This window comes from Gracilinanus agilis, chromosome 4, assembly GCF_016433145.1.
Source record: "Gracilinanus agilis isolate LMUSP501 chromosome 4, AgileGrace, whole genome shotgun sequence".
In the NCBI taxonomy this organism is placed as follows: domain Eukaryota; kingdom Metazoa; phylum Chordata; class Mammalia; order Didelphimorphia; family Didelphidae; genus Gracilinanus; species Gracilinanus agilis.
The window spans coordinates 465,747,993-465,760,643 of NC_058133.1; the positions used below are offsets into that span (position 1 = coordinate 465,747,993).

General features: G+C 40.9%; 1 protein-coding gene and 1 non-coding gene across 2 annotated transcripts in view; one reads left to right on the forward strand and one right to left on the reverse strand.

The window, feature by feature from the left end:
* BCAS2 (BCAS2 pre-mRNA processing factor) overlaps positions 1-12,651 on the reverse strand; it is a 248,526-nt gene that overhangs the window by 134,972 nt on the left and 100,903 nt on the right. The window lies entirely within an intron of this gene.
* On the forward strand, positions 533-635 carry LOC123248178. Its single transcript, XR_006506256.1, has one exon. It is a non-coding gene; the product is annotated as a U6 spliceosomal RNA (small nuclear RNA).

A 12,651-nucleotide genomic window follows, 5' to 3' on the forward strand; every position in this document is an offset into this window, starting at 1 on the left:
CCCTCTACTAATTCTTCTCTAAACCCTCCTTCTCTCTGGTAGATGGTGCCATCCTTGACAGCAATCCTTCTAAATCAGGGGTGCTAGACCTTTTCTATTCAGCTTATGGATTACTCATCAGAATCATGATTTTAAATGCACAAGATAAAATACATCGAATTATAAAGGGAACCAATTCTATGAAATATAATTAAGAAATTTATTTTTCAAGACAATGATCCCAGGTTAAAAACACCTGCCCATTTTGAGTATAAATGCCTGTGTTCTACCACAGTGGGTCAAACTCAAATATGATACAGATCCCTGAGGGCCAGATATTGACTTAGAAAACCACAGATTAACATTATCTATGTTATATTATATTTTTATTTATTTTGTTAAGCATTTCCCAGATATATTTTAATCTAGTTCCTAACCAAAGTTTTGCTCTGATCTACTGATACCCAAGGCAGGCAAACCATAATAAAGTTGGATTGAGATTAAATAAGGTGACTGAGCAAAGAGTAGTAAAAAGAAAAAGTAGAGTGTGAGGTCCTCACTTTGACAGCAATAGGCTAAAATTGGAATGATGCAGAAAAGATGCATGGCCCTTGCTTAGAGATGACATGCAAATTCATGATGCGTTCCACAGTGTGTTTTCTCTTTCTCTCTCTTTCTGTCTTTCTCTCTCTCTCTCTCTCTCTCTCTCTCTCTCTCTCTCTCTCTCATTATCTCTCTTATTCTCACTCACTTTTGGTGGAGGGAGAATTATGGGAAAAAAGATAATGGTAGTGATGCTTTGAAAAAGGGAAGAAAAAAATGAAAAATGGCACATTTTAAGGATGAAAGGAAAAGTGGGGCAGCTGGGTAGCTCAGTGGATTGAGAGTCAGGTCTAGAGACGGGAGGTCCTAGGTTCAAATTAAGCCTCAGACACTTCCCAGCTGTGTGACCCTGGGCAAGTCACTTGACCCCCATTGCCCACCCTTACCACTCTTCCACCAAGGAGCCAATACACAGAAGTTAAGGGTTTTAAAAAAAAAGAATGAAAGGAAAAGAGAAAGAAATTCTAAAGGAGACAAAGGCAAGCAGGGAAGGCTTGGAACTACTCTGCTGAAAAAGTGATATGCTGTTGTACATAATAGTCAACCCTTAAACAATATTAAACAATATTTGGGAGCAGTTAGGTGCCTCCATAGTGCATAGAACACCAGGTCTAGAGTCAGGAAGACTCATCTTCCTAAATTCAAATCTGACCTCAGACACCAATTATATGACCCTGGGCAAGTCACTTAACTCTGTTTGCCTCAGTTTCCTCATCTGCAAAACAAACTGGAGAAGGAAATGGCAAACCACTTTAGTATTTCTGCCAAGAAAATCCCAAATGGGGTCATGAAGAGTCAGATATGACTGAAAATGACTGAACAAATTTAGTATGTAATCCTCTCTTTCCCATACTTCTTTATGAATAGAAATTATCATGTTGGTTGATATTTGTCCAGTTCATAATAATAAAAATAAACATTTTGAAAGATTTTAATTGAGAGGCAGCACAGTATATAAATGAAGGGAGAAAAGGTTTTATTACACACTTACTATATTCGAAGCATCTTGATAAGAGTTGAGCCTTCAAGGCAAAAAGGTAGACAGTCCTGTTCTCAAGTTCAGGAGAAAACACAATTTTCAACCACAAATCATATGAAAAGGACCCCAAATCCTTAGGAGGCAGCAGCAATAGCTCTTCTTTAGTGTAGTTTCCTCTGGTAAAACCATATAAGGCATAGTAGATTGGAAACTGGCATGAAAACCATAAATATTGGGATTCAAATCCTACTTCTGACATTTTGGCTGTGTGACCTTGAATAAATTGCCTGACTTCTCAGGGCTCTTGATAGGTCTCTAAAACTATTAGCTGAAGAGTAGGGCGCTTACCCACATTTGTTATTACTATTTAGTTGTGTCCAACTCTTCTCGACCCCATATAGGGTTTTCTTGGTGAAGATAATGGACTAGTTTACCATTTCCTTCTCCAGCTCATTTTACAGATGAGGAAATGGAGGCAAACAGGACTAAATTTTGCCTTACTCGCCCAGAGTCACACAGCCAGCAAACATTTGCCATTTCCTTCTCCAGTCCACTTGACAGATAAGGAAACTGAGGTAAACAGATCAGGGTCACATACCTAGTAAGCATCTGTAGCCAGATTTGAACTTAGAAAGAAGAGACTTTCTTTTTTTATTATTTATTTATTTATCAATTTATAAAAATATTTTTCCATGTTTCCATGATTTATTTTCTTTTCCTTCCCTCTTCTCTCCCCCCTCCCAGAGCCAACAAGCAATTCCACTGACTGGTACAAATGTTGTCACTTGATACCTATTTCCATATTATTCATTTTTGGTATAGAGCAATCTTTTAAAGCCTAAGCCCCAAATCACATACCCATATATATATGTGATAAGTGATGCAATGTTTTTCTTTTGCATTTCTACTCCCACAGTTCTTTCTCTCAATGTGGACAGCATTCTTTTATATCATTCCTTCAGGAGTGTCCTGGCTTGTTGCATTGCTACTAGTAGCAAAGTCCATTACATTGTATTGTTCCACAATGTTTTACTTTCTGTGTACAATGTTCTTCTGGTTCTGCTCATTTCACTTTGCATCTGTTCAATGAGGTTCTCCCAGTTCATACAGAAAGCCTCCAGATCATCAATCCTTACAGCACAGTAGTATTCCATCACCATTATATATCATTTGTTCAGTCATTCCCCAATCAATGGACACCCCCTTATTTTCCAATTTTTTGCCACCACAGAGAGCGTGGCTATAAATATTTTTGTACACGTATTTTTCCCTATTATCTCTTTGAGGTACAAGCCCAGCAGTGGTATGGTTGGATCAAAGGATTGGCATTCTTTTAAAGCCCTTTGAGCATAATTCCAAATTGCAAAGAAGAGACTTTCTGACTCTAAGCCCAGCACTCTATTCCTGTGCCACCTAACTGCTTTAGCTATTATTTAGTATTGTTATTATTATTAGACTTATGTTGAATGAATGAATAAATGAAAGAATCATTTTTGAGTGCTCATTATGTGCCAGGAACTGTGCTGCTCACTGGGGATACAAATAGAAAAAAATGAGATAGTCTCTCTTCTCAAGGAGCTGACACTCTGATTAGGGGAAACAATATATAAAATCAAGTTCAGCTATAGGGCAGATGGAAGACTCCAGAAGCCCCCAAAGTGAGGCAGTGAGTCAGATGGCAAGGCCCAAGGGTCCTTGAATTACATCAGAACTTCAGATGACAGTGCTAGAGGTCAGCAAGCAGATGGTAAGGCCTGGAGGACATAAGGAGGCAGAAGCGGGGCAGATGGCTAGTCCTGTGGTCTTCCATCTTATCCAAAGGAATAAAATTGGTGATCCCATCTCATCCAAGTCATGTGAGCAATGGAGCAGTCCAGTTGGGTTCTAAAATGGCCCAACCAAGGGAGAGAGAGAAAAGTGAAGAGAAGGGGTCATGACCAGTCATGACTACCCTAGATAGTTAGGCAAGACAAGGAGGATGTCCCACCAAAGGAGTATGAAGAATAGCTAGACTGGTATTGGGAAAACAAAGGACAATGTCTCCCAAATAAGAGAGGAATGGTTTGGACTAGATGACTTCTAAGATTTCCTCAACTCAGAATCTGTGCCTCTATGAGTAAGAGAGGTTGATATAATTAATATACTTGGATGTTTTTTGAATTTATGTTGCATTATTCTTTAATTCTTTCATGCATCTCCTTGATATAGATACTTCCTCCAATTGAACAAATGGCAAATCATCCATGCTTTCTATTTTTTTTTATTTAAATCCTACCTTCCTTCTTAGAATCTTGGTATTAAGGCAGAAGAGCAGTAAGAGCTAGGCAAGTGACTTGCCCAGGGTCACACAGCTAGGAAGTATTCGAGGCCAGATTTGAACTCAGGACCTCCCATCTCTAGGCCTGGCTCTCAATCCACTGAGCTACCCAGCTGCCCCCATCAATGCCTTCTAATCTTGTTTGCCTCTGATCTTTTTCTTCCTGTAACTCTTTGTCAAGGGAACCGCCAAATGTTCTGAAGACCTTCCTTTGGATCACGTTATTTCATGGTCTTTTTTTTGTCTATCGACCCCTTCTCAAAATAACATTTTTTTCAAGGAGTTTTCATCCTATTTATTTGTTTGTTTGTTTTGTTTGTTTGTTTGTTTGTTTGTTTGTTTAAAGTATCTTCCCATAGTTCTGTGATTCATGATCTCTCCCTCCCCTCTTCCCCCTACCCCTCCCGGAGCTGACAAGCAATTCTACCAGATGTATCAAAAATAATGTATCAAAATAATGTTTTTAAAGATTTGAAGGAAAGGCTGAATTTCTGTTGAAAAAAGGGTTCTTAGCCTAAGGTTTGTAAAGCTGTTTGTTTGCTTTTTAATATTTTCAGTAATTACATTTCAATATTTGAATCAGTTGGTGGTGCAATGGATGGAGTACTTGATCTGTTGTCAGAAAGATACGAGTTCAAATGTGGCCTCGGACACTCACCAGTTGTGTGACCATTGGCAAGTCATTTAACGTCTGCTTACCTCAGTATCCTCAACTGTAAAATTGTAAAAATTGTAAAAAGGGGATAATAACAACACCTACTTTGCAGGGTTCTTGTAAGGCTCAAATGAGAGGATTTTTTTTAAGTGCTAAGCACAGTGCATGGCACATAGTAAGAATAAATGTTTATCCTCTTTCTTTCCCCTTTCAGTATAATTGGTTTTCTTTGTAGTCCTATGTATTTTGTTCTATGCATTTAAAAACATGATTCTGAGAGGGGGTCCATAGACTTCAGCAGTCTGCCACAGGGGTCCATGACCTAATAAAGGTAAAGACCCCTTGATTAAAGGTTAATAAAAATAAAGATGTAATTTTTTTCCATCCAAGTTCACAGCCCCCTTGAAATCCATCTGGGGTCTACCTGATTAAGAGCCCCTGCTCTCAATCACATGATGGAATGTGGCGACTAGGATAGCTTACGAGCTGTCCATCTGTTTATCTTTTTTTGTCAACACACAATCAACCATCCGCTAGCTCCAGTCACATCTCTTTGATAATATCTTTCATGTCATTTTTTGTGTGTAATTTCATCATTGTAATAATAATATACTGCACCAGAAAGTAAGGCATACTGGATAGGAAAGCCAGTCTTATAATCAGAAATATGTGAATTCAAATCCAAGCCCTAATACAAATTGGCTGTGTGACTCTGGGCAAGTCACAACTTCTCAGTGTCCCAGTGTCTCTGAGACCACAAATTTCAAAAAAGTTGCCAATCTTCATTGGTTGCTGTCATTCAGTCATTTCAGTCATGTCCAACTCTTCATGACCCCATTTTGGGGTTTCTCAGCAAAGATACTTGAGTGGTTTGCCATTTCCCTCTCTAGCTCATTTGTCAGATGAGGAAACTGAGGCAAACAGGGTAAAGTGACTTGTCTAGGGTTGTCACACAGCTAGTAAGTATCTGGGGCTGAATCTGAACTCAAGTCTTCCCAACTCCAGACCCAGCACTCTAATCTTTATTAAAGGAGACATGGATCTCATCAAAAAAGAATTCTATTGATCACACATCTTTCCATTGTGCTGTGAGTGACCCAGCACTTAGATTCATACTGTTTAAAATTCTCTGTCATGGAGCATGACCAGAAGAATGTTAAAAAAAAAAAAAAAAAAGAACAATGACAATTTAATTAAGGAAGGAATTTGGGATGAACAAAATCATCGCAATATTTCCCAAATGCATCAGTTCATTGTCTTTGTCCAATTCTCAGCCCATCTCTGTCCATCAGCAACAACCCTGATCTCTGCTCTAAAGTGCCAACCCTGTGGGATAACTAGCTCTACAATTGTATCTGGATGATAGGCAATCTTCATCCATTTGGTTTTTCCTGTGTGGATAGTTAGCCCAAACGCTTGTGAATAGTGATTGGTCGACCTCTCTTAGGAAGTTCTGTAGTATTCTGGGATTTAACACAAATACAGAGAAGCACATCTGTAGGACCTCAACCACTAGAGGGAATCCATCCTTCTTCAATCTGGACTTTGCGTAATACTTCCTTCTTGACAGTGGCAACCCTTTCTAGCAAGGGTACATCCTTTTATTCCTCCTTTGATATCCCTCATGAGATCACCAAAGACTTATCACCATGGTCTCTTTTATCAAGGAGTCTTGTATGATCTTAAGAGGTATGAGAGGCCATGATGCTTTCCTGGAGGAGCTTACGGGCGCCATTTTGCTTGGTTCAGCCAAAAGCTTTTCAGTAGTCAGCAAACAGTAAGCCAAGTGGGCTCTTGTGTTCTCTGTACCTTTCAATCAGTCGTGTGAAAGATGTGTTCTGCTTTCAAATATCATTTGGGAAAGGCTGCCTATTGTGCCCTTCTCGTATCTTAATCAAGGACGTCCTCAAAAATGTGTGTAGATCACTTTCACGGTGATTTTGTAGAGATGAGCAAGTAGGCATATGAGTCAATAGTTATTGATAGCCTGACAATTGCCTTTTTTCGGTAGCGAGAGCAGCCATGATTTTTTTCCCCAATCATTAAGCGTCTTCCTCCCTTTCACAGAGAGCTCTCAAAATCAATTCCTTCAAAACCGTGTTGCTTCCAACATGGATCCCTCCTCTTTATAGTTGGCCTGATGCAGCTGATTTTTTCTGTCTTTGTTTCCTGCTATTTCTGCTTTCTCACATTTCCTCATGTTTAACTCAACTCATTTCACTTCCTATAGGAAGCCTTTCCTGATCCCTTAGTGATTCCTTCGTTATTAGTACTTTATTATCTTTTATTTACTTAAATAGGCCAATGCTGTTTCTCCCTAGGGACTTTTTAACCCCATTTGGGGTTTTCATGGCAAAGATACTGGAGTGGTTTGCCATATCCTTCTCCAGCTCATTTTACAGATGGGGAAACTGAGGTCAACAGGGTGAAGTGACTTGCCCAGGGTCACACAGCCAGCAAACATTTACCATTTCCTTCTCTAGCTCATTTGATAGATGAGGAAACGGAGGCCATCTGAGTTAAGTGACTTGCCCAGGGTCACACAGCTAGTGAGTATCTGAGGCTGGATTTGAACTCATGAAGGTGAGTCTTCCTGACTCTAAGTCTGGCACTCTATCCATGGTGCCACCTAGCTGCCCCTAATGCCTTTCACAGAATAGGGGCTTTGGAATTGAATCCACTACCTACCTTTGCACTGAAATTACAGAATATCAAAGAATGTGTTCATTTACTTTGGAAGGTGATATTGAGACTCTTGGAGAATCTATCTTTTCCTCTGCAGTAGATTTTGGCTCATGAGCTAGTCATTCGTTTGCTTTTGTTCATTATTAGTATATGACCAAGTATCCCATGAAATGATGTTTCTTTTTCCTTTGGGTACATGATAAAACCATCTCCCACCCCTACATCTCTTTTTAAAAAACTTACTTTCCGTCTTAAAATTGATATTGAGTATTGGTTCCAAGGCAGAAGAGAAGTAAGACTAGACAATGGAAGTTAAGTGACTTGCCCAGGGTCACACAACTAGAGCGTGTCTGAGGCCAGATTGGAACCCAGGAACCTCCCATCTCCAGGCTTGGCTCTCAATCCCCTGAGACACCCACCTGCCCCCACTTCCCCTATTATTGATATGATTCCGTTTTTCTGGTAGTCTGTTATTCATTGATCACCAAGCAAGGATTTCCAATATAGAATGCATAACAGTAGGTAAGTTATTGTTTTACTAATACTCTAACACCTATGTGATTGTTCAAATCCAGTCTTAGACTAGCTGTGTGACCCTGGGCAAGTGCCTTAATCTCTATCTGCCTCAATTTCGTTGTCTATAAAATGGGCATAACAATAGTTCTTACCTCCTAGGTTGCTGCAAAAAAAAATGATGATAATAATTTTGCAAGAATTGCAAGAAAAAAATATTTGCAGATCTCAATGTGCTCTCTAAATGCTAGTTATTCTTAGCTCCTTTTTTCAACCCTCTGCCGCCCTGGCAGTAGGAGGGGAAAGGGCTCCCTCAAGCCAGAGGGTCATTGTGTATTTTTCCACACTTCACGAGTTGCCATGGCCCAAGAACTCATCACCTAGTGGCCAGCCTCTCTAACGACGAATCTCTCTTATATGACTTGGGCTGGACTTCAGAAAGGAGGCTCCATCTGTTGCTAGGACCGCATACAAAGCCAGCATACCCTTTGGCATCCCAGAGTAGCTCACATGCCACTGTGGAGCATCCGAGGAGCCTATTTATGGTCTCGGATGCATTTATCATGTATTATTTTGTATTCATGACATTTGTATGTGTGTCCTATGCCCCCATGGGCCAGCTAGGTGGTGCAGTGGATAGAGTTCTGGACCTGCAGTCAGGAAGACTCACCTTCATGAGTTCAAATCTAGCTTTAGACACTTCCTAGCTGTGTGACCCTGGGCAAGTCACTTAACCTTGTTTGCCTCAGTTTCCTCATCAGTAAAATGAGCTGGAGATGGGAAATGGCAAACTTGCTCGAGGATCTTGGCCGAGAAAATCCCCAAAGGAGTCACGACTGAATAGCTACCCCAGGAGCCTCCTGGCACTAATTATAAGCTTCACAAGGGCAAGAACCATTCCTTTTCTAAATTTTCTATCTCCCCTGATACTTAATACAGGGCTTGCTGTCCTTAGCGGACCCTAAATGAATTTCCAGTGAATCGAATCACTGAACACCCCAAGACACTGTGCTAGGCACTGTGAGAGAATACAAAGATGGAGAAGGGCTGATCCCTGCCCTCCCCGACCTGCCTCAAGGGAAATCACAGCAAGAGCCACACTGAATTCCATATTCTGTGTATTGTTCCATAAATACATTGCCAACCTCTTCATCCTGTGTTGGAAATGATTAAACGATACAGCGTATTTGATATGACAATCTATTGCTTTAATAGAGCCCAGGGTAAGATAAGATTAAAAGAAATGCCACAAAGGAGAGAAGAAAAATCTTTCATCTCTAGAAAGTAATGAAGACAGACCCCAGATAGGATAAAGGTCTGGCTCTAAGTGGTGGGATCAAATTATATAAGGCCATAATGAGCTTGACACAATTGGATTTCCATATGCAGTTCTCAGCACCCAGAGCTTCCCCAAAGCAATAAAAACTGCCTTCTCCTATGGGGAGGGAAGAGCACTGTTTGGATGTAAACATGCATTTGGAGGGGAGGAAAGGACAGGAGCAGATTCTCCGAAGCAAGGAGCTTGTCAGGAGGACAATGACTTTTGGAAACTTGGCCAGCTGGGAGGCCAGAGAAGGGATAGATTTTTTTTTTCTTTTTCCTATCTCCCTTCCCACGTTTCTGCTTCCATTTCTCTGGTCTCTCTGGCTAGGGTGAGCATCTGAAGGAACCGAAGAAAGAAAAAGCAAAACACAGCCCAAGGGTGGGATCCATGAACTTGGAAATAGAAGGGACCTTCAAGTCCATTTGGGCTGAACCTCTTGTTTTCTGTAGACGGAAACTGAAGCCTAAAGAAATTAAGTGACTTCCCAAAGTCTCATAAGTCATAGCGAGACATTGGTGAGATTTTAACCCAGAGCTGCCTGGCACAATGGAAAGATGTTGGCTCTGAGACCTCTTCTGACCTGGCTTCAGATGCCGTCTTTGACCTTCCTGGCCTTCAATGTCTTCTTCTATGAAATGAAAAGCAATTTGGTCCAAATGGCTTCTGCAGTCCCTTCTGGCTCCTGATCTTTGACCAGAACCCCAGCCCACTGTGCCGCTGCCCCCTTTAAAAGCCATGCAACTCTCTTGCTCGTTTAATAGGATTTGTAGCCCAATCCTTCAGGCCCTTGTCCTAGCCTAACCGATTCCTGGGATGAGAAGGATGACCTCCATCTTCTATCAATGCTCCCAGGCTAGGCAGATTTTGGCAGACTCTTTTCTCAGATGGCTGAAGAAGAAAGGAGACAGTGTGGGGCAGCTAGGTGGGACAGGGGATAGCGTGCTAGACCTGGAGTCAAGAGGTCCTGGGTTCAAATATGGCCTCAGACACTTCCTAGCTAGGTGACCCTGGGCAAGGCACTTAACCCCATTTATCTAGTCCTTGCCCTTCTGTCTCAGAGTTGTTACTAGGACGGAAAGTTAGAGTTTAAAAAACAAAAAGAGGCAGTAAAAAAACTAGGTTTTGCTTGAATCTGTGTAGTGCTGCTCTTTGGCATTCACTGGCTTATAGCCTTGCCCTGCTTCCCATCTTCCATCAGCCCTTTGTGGCTGCATTTCTTTCGCTGATCTGCTCTGTTCTTTAGAATTTCTCTAAGCTCAAATGTACCATCTTTTGCCCACAGAGGTGAGTGACATGACTCCCAATTTGAATTATTGTTCCAGGAGAGAGGATAACTTTGGCTCAGCCATCCATCCTATCTCAACCCATCACCCAACACTGCCAAATATGTTATTTATGCAATTTGTGGTCATGTTATAGCAAAGTTCTGTGGCCTACTTGTAGACAGAGCTGTGACCCTTGGCCCCACTTGCTTTGAGCTGCGATCCAATTTACCTTAATGAGAAAACTCTTCCCAAAAGGCCCAAAAGAAAGTTTCCTCTCCTGACCCTCTGGGCCCGCTTTAAAGCCCCTTTGATCTCTGGACAATTCTCATCCTCAATAAATTCCTGAACATTACAGGAACAAGTCATCATCATTTTCCTGAAACTAGCCAAGGCAAGATTCTCTGGGCTAATGGACAAATCACAGAATATACCTTTATTTCTTTTCCTAGGTCTCTGGACTAGATTTAGCAATTGTACCAGTGAATCAGGATTCAGGCTAGGGACTGTCCCCAGGTGGGAAGAGGTTGGGGGGGAAACAGGACAATTTGAAGCAGGCAAGCAAGCAGAGACATTTGTTAAGAACCTTCTAAATGTCAAGCAAATGAAACAATCCCTGTCTTCAAGGAGCTTACACTCTATTTAAGGAGAACATGTACATGTAAAAATGCCTATCAGATATATGCAAAATAAATTCAAGGTCATTTGGGGGGAAGAACACATTAAAATTTCAGGAGATTAGGAAAAGTTTCATGGAGAAGATTGAGCCGAGCTTTGAAGAAAACTAGGCATTCTAAGATGAAGCGAAAAGATAAGGCAAAGAGGAAATGGATGGAGGAATGCCTGGTGTAAGAGACAGAAAGTCTGTAGACATGGGAAGCTGATTCTGTATAATAGTCCCGTCCCCTCCTGGCCTAACTCTCTAATTTAAGGCAGCTACAAACTTTCTCAGAGCCAGAGGGATGGACAAAATGACCCCTGGGAAGCTCTGTGAATCTGGTGTTGCTCTTCTGGTTACAACCCCAAAAGAAACTATTTGATGGGATCAACATGGAGTTACCTGCAGAGTCCCAGAGCCTGAACTTGTGACTTCTGGGAAATCATTGGGGTCTCTTCCCCCAGCTCTTTTCACTTCTTCTCCCTCTCCCCCAAAGGCTCATTCCCTCATTGACTTAATTCCTTAGTTGTGCTGTTGTTGTGGTTACACTAATGAGACTTATTAGGAAAGAAGAAAGCAGCCAGTATGTACCTGGTGTCATTCCCAGTGGGAAAGCTAGAAAGTCCTCCAGGTCAGAAGTCCTTAGGGTAAAGGAAGATTTCAATGAATATGAAGCTAAGGGGCAACTAGATGGCTCAGTGAATTAAGAGCCAAGTCTAGAGATGGGAGGTCCTGGGTTCAAATTTGAGTTCAGACACTTCCTAGTTGTGTGCCCTTGGGCAAGTCACCTAACCCTAATAACCTAACCCTTGCTACTCTTCTGCCTTAGAACCAACCATTAGTGTTGAATCTAAAGCAGAAGGTAAACGTTTTTGAAAAATACATTTGGGGAGACGAGTCATATGCTCCACAATTCCAGTGCAAGCTAACAGATAGGAAAGGCTTCATCTCCATTCATTTGCCAAATATTTATTGCTATGCTAAGCACCAGGCAACAAAGACAAAATAAGAAGTCCCTGGCCTCAAAAGAGTGCAAGAGTTTGGGGGATCTAGAGAGGACAAAGTACTTAAAATGAGGTAATGAGTGACATGTAGAGGTATTCTAGACCAACAAGCTCCCTGAGGATAGGGACTTTCTGAAATGTAATAATAGTAGGTGCTTAATAAATGTTTATTGGCTGTTCTATTTCTGTCTTTGTACCCTCAGCCTAGATCCTTTTTTTTTCTTTTTTCTTTTTCTTTTTTTTTTTTGGTCTAAGACTTGAGAAAATAGTGAAACCCCATTGTGGAAATTCCCTTCACCAAAACAGATAGACAAATCTCTAACTGACAGATTGCCCAGGGTCACACAGCTAATTTGACTCTGAAGTTGACTAAAGCTCTTTCCACCATGGTAGGCTATCTCATGCCAGCTACATAACAAATGCTGAATAAACATTTATGGCTTTGAATTGAATAACTACCAAACCATTTGCATAGACATATCAGAATAATAATGGTTTCCATTCACTTGACACTTTGTAATTTACAAATTTACAAAATTGTAATTTACAAAACACTTTTTGTAAGACAAATTTGTCAGGATACTTGAGAGTACATCTCCTAGGATTCACCGGAAACTCTATGAATCCAACTATAAATTTTGCAGCAATGTATATATATATATATGTATATAT